The following is an 8,889-nucleotide window of genomic DNA, read 5'->3' as shown; positions in this document are numbered from 1 at the left end:
AAAAAAAAAAAAAAAAAAAAAAAAAAATACAAAATTTAGCCAGTAATCCCAGTTACTCCAGAGGCTGAGGCAGGAGAATCACTTGAACCCAGGAAACAGAGGGTGCAGTGAGCCGAGATCGAGCTACTGTACTCCAGCCTGGGGGACAGGGTGAGCCTTCATCTCAAAAACAAATGAACAGGCCAGTCACAGTGGCTCACGTCTGTAATTCCAGCACTTTGGGAGGCCAAGGCAGGCAGATCATTTGAGGTCAGGAGTTCGAGACCAGCCTGACCAACATGGTAGAAACCCCATCTCTACTAAAAATACAAAAATTAGCTGGGTATGGTGGCAGATGCCTGTAGTCCCAGCTACTCCAGAGGCTGAGGCAGAAGAATCGCTTGAACCCAGGAGGTGGAGGTTGCAGTGAGCTGAGATCGTGCCACTGCACTCCAGCCTGGGGGACAGATTGAGACTCCGTCACAAAAAACAAACAACAAAACACCACCACCTCTCCTTCCAGTACCGTATGACTTGCCACTTCTCAGAAGCATGATGTGGTAACTCTTTCTGGGTATAGTTTGCAGTTCTTCATTTGCTGGTAGGGATAACTAGCTTTTCACAGTTATGGATTACTTACTCATGTTTCAGGAAATTGCCACCTCTGATCCTTTGTTTCTTTTTCTGTCATTTTCTTATTGATTCTATTATATTTTAATAAAGACAGGGCCTCACTATGTTGCCCATTTTGGTCTTGAACTCTTGGGATCAAGTGATCTTCCTGCATCAGCCTCCCAAAATGCTGGGATTAAGGTGTGAACTACCACTCCTGGCCCTATTGATTATAAAAGCATGTTACTTGTAATTGATACTAAATCTTTTTCAATTATATGGACTGCAAATATCTCCTTCCAGCCTGTGGGGGATCGTCTTTTCACTTTGTAGTATCTCTTGTAGTATCAAAAGTTTTCAACTTACTATTGAAGCTAGGTGGCTCATTCATAGGAGTTTATTATACTATTCTTATAATTTTAAAAATTACCATAACAAAAAGTTTGTAAAATTTGTTTTATACAACACATAATTCTCTACTATCCCAAATTCCCTTTTTTTTTGAGACGGAGTCTCGCTCTGTCACCCAGGCTCGAGTGCAGTGGCGCGAACTCGGCTCACTGCGGCTCACTGCAACCTCTGCCTCCCAGGTTCACACCATTCTCCTGCCTCAGCCTCCCGAGTAACTGGGACTACAGGCGCCCACCACCACGCCTGGCTAATTTTGTCTGTAGTTTTAGTAGAGATGGGGTTTCACTGTGTTAGCCAGGATGGTCTCGATCTCCTGACCTCATGATCCACCCGCCTCGGCCTCCCAAAGTGCTGGGATTACAGGTGTGAGCCGCTGTGCCCGGCCTATCCCAAATTCCTAAAGATCTGTGCCTATATTTAATTTAATTTATTTACTTATTTATTTTTTTGAGAGTCTTGCTCTGTTGCCCAGGCTGGAGCGCAGTGGCGCGATCTCAGCTCACTGCAACCTCCACCTCCCAGGTTCAAGCAATTCTTCCACCTCAGCCTCCCCAGTAGCTAGGATTATAGGCACCAGTGCCTATATTTTATAGTTTGACTTTATACATTTAGATCTCTAATGCCACCAGAATTTTTTTTTTTTTAGACAGAGTTTTAGTCTGTCGCCCAGGTTGGATTACAGGCGTGTACCACCATGCTCAGCTAGTTTTTGTATTTTTAGGAGAGACAGGGTTTCACCATGTTGGTGAAGCTGGTCTCAAACTCCTGACCTCAAGTGATCCACCCTCCTCGGCCTCCAGACATACTAGGATTACAGGCATCAGTAGCCACGCCCGGCCCAGAATTTATTTTTGTGATTAATGTGCCAGAGGATCAAATCTTATTTTTCCCTTTAGGGATGACCATTTATGTCCCTTCTCCACTGACCAGCAATTCCCCCTCTCCCCCACATGTTCTTGGATCTGTTTCTAATCTCTCTATTCTGTTTCTTAGTCACTGTGTCTATTCTTGCATTTTGCCACACTGTTTTCATTCCCATATTTCCAGATTAGCCAGATTGGTATCCGTAGGGCTAGTGCCCTCTTATTTTTGTTACCTTTCTTTCATTAGTTTTATATTTTAGAGACAGGATATATTTTATATATATATAATTTATAATAATAAATATATAAATATATTTTATATATTTATATTTTAGAGACAGGATCTCACTCCTGTTGCCCAGGCTGGAGTACAGTGGTGCTATCATGGTTCCCTAACAGCTTTGACTTCCCAGGCTCAGGTGATCCTCCTACCTCAGCCTCCCGAGTAACTGGGACTACCGGTGTGTGCCACTGTGCCCCCTAATTTTCTTTTGTATTTTTAGTAGAGACAGTTTCATCATGTTGCCCAGGCTGATCTCTAACTCCTCGGCTCAAGTGAACTGCCTGCCTCAGCCTTCCAAAGTGCTGGGATTATAGGTGTGAGCCCCCATGCCTGGCCCCCTCTTCTTTTTCTTCTCCAGCATTAACTTAGTTATTCTTGGTCTTTTTTTCCCCATATAAATTTTATTTATTTATTTTTTGAGACTCCCATATAAATTTTATAATCATCTTCCAGAAAGAAAGACAAAAAACACAGATTGGTGGATTCTTGGTCAGAGTCGTATTGAATTTCTAAATTAATTTGGGGGAGAACTAATTTATTTTATTTTATTTTTTTTTTTTTTATTTTTTTTTTTGAGACATGGTCTCTCTCTGCCACCCAGGCTGGAGTCCAGTGGCATGATCGAGTTCACTGCAGCCTCAATTTCCCGGGCTCAAGCCATCCTCCCACCTCAGCCTCCCAAGTAGCTGAGACTGTAGGCATGCGACATCATGCCTGGCTAATTTTTGTATTTTTTGGTAGAGACTGGGTTTTGCCATGTTACCCAGGCTGGTCTCAAACTCCTGGGCTCAAGCAATCCAAGCGTCTTGACCTCCTAAAGTGTTGGGATTATAGGCATGAGCCACCGTGCCTGGTCAGAACTAACATCTTTATAACAATTATAGCCAGGCACAGTGGCTCACGGTAGCCTGTTCCTGCAGTCCCGGTTACTCAGGAGCTTGATGTGGGAGGATTGCTTGAACTTAGGAGGTCAAGGCTACAGTGCGCTATGATTGTGCCACTGCACTCCAGGCCTGGGAGACAGAGGAAGAACCTACCTCTTTAAAACAAAAATTATAACATGGTACTTTAGCGATCATTACCTTGCCTCATTCATTCAAATATTCAAATATTTAGGTCTTCTTTTTTGGTTTCTCTGCAAAAAATTTGTTTCTCCGCTGGGGTCTTGCCCAGTTTTTTTTTTTTTTTTTTTTTTTTTAGACAGAGTCTCGCTCCGTCATCCGGGTTGGAGTGCAGTGGCGCGATCTGGGCTCACTGCAACCTCTGCCTCCCAGGTTCAAGCAATTCTCCTGTCTCAGCCTCCCGGGTAGCTGGGATTACACGTGGCTGCCACCACACCTGGCTAATTTTTATATTTTTAGTAGAGATGGTGTTTCACCTTGTTGGTCAGGCTGGTCTCGAGCTCCTGACCTCAGGTGATCCACCTGCCTCAGCCTCCCGAAGTGCTGGGATTACAGGCGTGAGCTATCCGGCTGCCCAGTCTTTATTAGATGTTTTTCCCTGGGGCTTTGTGGTTTTTTCTGCTCTCCCTCCCCACATCAGATATGCTAGGCATGTCCTTCCTTACCTTCTCCTGAATCTCCTCTGTTCACCCTCATCCCTCTCACTGTCCAGGGAACAGCTGTCTCCTGCCTCAACAGCTGACTGTTCCCTCTGAGGCCTTGCCAGAGAGGGCAGGGCCCCCGCCTCCCACCCTCAGGGTCCTGTCAGCTGCGTGAGGGGTGGGGGGCAGTGGGCAACAGCTGTTTCAGTGGGGACAATGGTTGCATTCTACACAAGCTCCTCTCCTGGACCACCTCCTCCTCCCTGGCCAGAACAACTGTTCTTGCGGATTGGGAAGTCCCACCTGTCTATGCTAGTTACTCTCCCTGGCCCATTTTGCTCAAGTCTTACAGGCATACCCAGTGTGTGCCCCACTGCCCGGTCGCCTGTGCATAGGTCTATCATTGCCTGGGATTGGTGGGCAGAGGAATGATGGTCATGGATAAGGGACCATCTCTCCAAAGTGCATCACCTCCTCTTTCAGTGGTCACATTTAGCCCCTAGCTCCTCACTCAGGTAGATGGCTTCTGGTCTGTTGTCCCAGGCAGAAAGGCACTGTGATAACGACAGGGCTGAGCTCCCACTTTCTGGGCTAGAACTCTGCCCTTTCCCCTCCCACACTGCCTATACCTGGCTGGCTGTGGTTCCTGGCCCCAAGGTCTCCCCACCTTCTCCTTGGCAACATCACCCCTTGACACTCCCTGCCCTTGATGAGGCCTCCCTGGCTCCTTGTCAGAACTCGTTGTTTAGGCGTCAGAGCTGTCCTCAACCTCCCACAAACGGGAAGGGCCCCACACCAGTGCTGATTTCCCAGAGAGGAAAACAGGCCAGTGGAACACGACGGAGCGAGGGGCCTCAGCCTCCGCAGGCCTCCGTTGATTCTTCAAGCATTAACAGAGCTCCAGCCTCTGATCTAAGTGCTGCCCATGAGCAGCAGGTTTAAGGCCTCAAGGAGCAGCCAGTTCTCCACTGGCCTCTGACATAAGGGTGGAAGGAAGGAAACTAGTATTTATGAGACACCTTCCTAGTAGCCAAACTCTGAGCCTCACATTCTCCTCATCTCTTTATCTGGTCAGCTGTAGGTATTATTATAATTCCCATTTTAGGGAAGAGGGCCACCCCATAGCACAGCTCTGGAAGGTGCCACTCTCAACCCCTGCTGTGCAATATACAGACCGCTCTGGCATCCAGAGGGGCCCTGAGAGAGGTTCCCAGAGCCAGTATGTGGTTCCACAGTGACCAACTCAGAAGCACCTCCAGCCAACTTCACGAGCTGGGACTCAGACATGTGTTTTTAATGCAAGTCATGCGGAGGCAGTGGCCTTTGGCAGCATGGTCTTGAGCGCCTGGGTGGAGACATGCAGAAAGGGGTGGGAAGAGCAGGACTCTCGGTGCCAGACCCGACTCTAGTGCAACTCTTGCTACCATTCCTGCTTTCCCCGTCTGCTGTCTGTCACTCTGGTGGCTCTTGGTGTGTCTGTCCTCTTCACCACTGTCCCAGAGCCTTGCACGGGCCTTCACACAGTCGGCATGCAATGTATGTTGTCATGTCTGGCTCGATTAACTGAAGCCTGTTTATGGGCATCATCCAGAATATTTCTGGATGGCCCTGGGCATCTGGGGAGTGGACCACGAAGGCAGACCCCAGGGGCCACTTAGTGCCAGCCCACAGTCCTCACCTTCACAAGCTGGTATCCAGATACTCTTTTTTTTTTTTTTAATTGACCTTGAGGAAACACGAGATTTGGTCAGTTTCCTCAAAGTTGCCTGCAGAGCATGGGAGGCAGAGGTCTGGGAAGTACAGGAAGGATCCATGACACAAGGCTAAACTGGGAACTGGAAGAAACCACTCCCTGGCAGCTTTGTTGCTGACGAGAATGGTTATTTTTCCAGGAATGCTGAGGAAATCCACAACAGATTTAGTGTTCCTGCCTTGGAGAAAATGTCTGGGGCAAGCCAAGGAAGGTGGGGTGGAGCTAATGGAGGTGAGGATGAGAAGGTGGTGGAGAGGGCAGTTAATCCCAGGAGGGGTCGGGAGTTACAGAGTAAACTAAGACTAGATCCATTCCTTGGAGCCAGCCACTGCACCTCCCCCACCTCACTGCCCAAACCCCTCTGGAGTTCCCCATGGTTCCCAGACACAATAGCCAGTTTCCTTTAACTGCCTCACCATCCCAGGCCCCAGGAATCCCTCATTCTGTTTCCAAGAGGCAGCGGTGGGGTAGGAGTATTTTTGGGCCTCGCCCCAGGGTCCAAGGATCTCACCGCTGGAAGATCCCACAGCTATTGAAACTGAGGCTGGGAGGAGCGAGATGTGACTTAGCCAAGGTCACAGCAATCACAGATGTGGGCCAGTGCTTGGTGGGGCCTCCACGGTTCCCCGCAGAGTATGCACTTTGGTAGTTCTCAGAGGGAGCCATCAGGGCCTGTCGTTCCTGCCCTCGAGACTCTCTCCAGCTGTCTGTGCAGCCCAGGGGTTCTCACACACATCCTAGGAGTGTGCCCCAGCTGCACAGATTCTGGGGCAAGCAAACCTGGCTTTGGATCCTGCCACAGAACCTTCATTTATCTGTTCCATAAACCCAAAAAAAGTGTGTGAGATAGATCTCCGTCAACTTAGCAGTTTATTTTGCCAAGGTTGAGGATGAGCCTGGGAAAAAGAGACAAAAATTACAGGAGGCTCTGTGGCCTGTAACAGAGCTCCAGCCTCTGATCTAAGTGTCCTTTTTCCAAAGACAGTTTCAGGATTTCCATACTTAAAGGGGAAAGAGCAGCAGGAGAGAAAACAATCCATTACACCTTCACCTTGGCTCAGTAAATCTGCATTTTATGTAAGATAAAGCGAACACAGAGTGGAGGAAGAAGTCAAACATGCGTTGGTCTTGGGGTGGGCAAAGGGATGATTTCTAGTCTTGTCTTTATCCCATACCTGTGAAGACAAGCTGTTAATTTGCACTATTAGGGTGAGATTCAACAGAACTTGGCCTTAGGGTGAGGACTTTGGAGCCCACAAGGAATTCCTCCTGAGCAATTTGTGAGAAAAGTCACCTGGAAAATATGAGGCCTTCCATTGCTGCAGCTGTCTGTTTAGGAACCAAAATAAGGCAGTTTTGTGTGACTCAGTTCCCAAGCTTAACTTTCCCCTTTGTGAGTTTGGGGTCTCTTTTCCTTTCACATTTCTTACAACATTTTAAACAAGTATTTATTGCCAAGAACTGGGCCACAACAACAGACAAAATAGTTCCTACTCTCAAGTCCCTTCTCTCACAGAACTTACTATTTATTTATTTATTTATTTATTTATTTATTTATTTATTTATTTGAGGCGGAGTCTCTCTGTCGCCCAGGCTAGAGTGCAGTGGCATGAGCTCAGCACAATGCAACCTCTGCCTCCCGGGTTCAAGCGATTCTTCTGCCTCAGCCTCCTGAGTAGCTGGGATTACAGGTGCACACCACCACGCCCGGCTAATTTTTTGTTTTTTTAGTAGCGACTGGGTTTCCATGTTGGCCCAGCTGGTGTCTCAAACTCCTGACCTCAGGTGATCCACCCGCCTTGGTCTCCCAAAGTGCTGGGATTACAGGAGTGAGTCACTGTGCCTGGTGGATCTTAGGTTTAGTAAGGGAGGCAGATAACCAACAAGATAAGGAAGTAAAATATATAGCATGTCTGACAGTGATTTAGCAGAGAGGTAAAGAAAGTAGAGGAAAGGATGGCAGGGCAGCTGCAGGTGGGGTGGAAGGAGTGTACATTTAAATAGGATGGTTGAGTAATATTTGAGCAAAGATTTGAAGGAGGTCAGAGATGAAGCCACGTAGATTTCTGGATAAAGACCCTTTTAGTAGGTGCTTTAGGGGCTCAGGACACACCACTCCAAAACAGAACTGCCAGTGACTAGACTATGCCACCCCAAAATATATCTCTTTGGGATATTGATTATTTCAAGCTGGTTATTTTGAGAAACTGCAGACATGGGAGTTGCTCTGAAAAGCTGTTCTTTTATGAAGGAAATCTACATCTAACAAGAAAATTTTCATTAGAGAGGGCATCTATATCAGGAAGAGAGTTACTCCAGACAATTGTTATCACCTGAGAGACTTGTATCTGCATAACAAGGCACCCTTTATTTTTACCACCCATTTCCTCCCTTCACCCTCCTATGTCTCCATCACCCCTAGAAGCCCCAATCCCCTATTCTGTAGCTCAGGAGAGTACATAAGCTTTAATTTTCGGGCTGTTTCTTGGAGTCTTATAGTTTTGTGGGACTCCTGTGCATACATATGAAATTAAAAATGTTTCTCTCTTGTAAATCTGTCTATGTCAATGTAATTCATAGACCTGCCAAAGAACTTAGAAGGGTATCAAGAAGCAATATTTTTTTCTCTCCTATAGTTGTAGAACCCCAAAAGCTCAGTTTGAGTACCGGATGTGCAGGAAGCCAAACAGTGACACATCAGTGCTTTGGAAGAGAAAATGGTTGATTTGATTTGGCCAACCTGTGAGCATGGGAGAGACAAACTTTCTTTTTTTTGAGATGGAGTTTTGCTTTATCGCCCAGGCTGGAGTGCAGTGGCGTGATCTCGGTTCACTGCAACCTACGCCTCCCAGGTTCAAGTGATTCTCCTGTTTCAGCCTCCCCAGTAGCTGGGACTACAGGCGCCGCCACCACACCAGGCTAATTTTTGTATTTTTAGTAGAGACAGGGTTTCGCCATGTTGGCCAGGCTGGTCTCGAACTCCTGACCTCAGGTAATCCACCCGCCTCAGCCTCCCAAAGTTCTGGGATTACAGGCGTGAGCCACTGCACCCGACCGGGAGAGACAAACTTTCAAATCCGACCTGCCTTTGGACATAACTGGGGCTTTTATGAGTAAGGTGGGTTGTGGGTGGTGAGATTCCCCAGTGATCAAAGCTGCTAACAGCCCTAGGTCGATCAAACTTTCTGGATGCCATCAAGAAGGTCTGCATGACCTAGAGACCATCGTTCTTTGAAAAAAAAAAAAAAATTCATTAGTCTTGCGGGCAACCCCCCCAGGGTCAGGGTATGAAGTTAATCAATTATTAGTGACTAACCTCTACCAAAATGACTATGTACAAGCAATTATCCATTGGAAGAGGAAAAGGACACAGAGAAAGGATAATAGCAGTGGTTCATATCTATAATCCCAGCACTTTGGGAGGCTGAGGCTGGTGGATCGCTTG

Source organism: Piliocolobus tephrosceles, chromosome 5 (genome assembly GCF_002776525.5).
Source record: "Piliocolobus tephrosceles isolate RC106 chromosome 5, ASM277652v3, whole genome shotgun sequence".
Lineage (NCBI taxonomy): Eukaryota > Metazoa > Chordata > Mammalia > Primates > Cercopithecidae > Piliocolobus > Piliocolobus tephrosceles.
Note: the sequence above shows the minus strand (reverse complement) of the source record.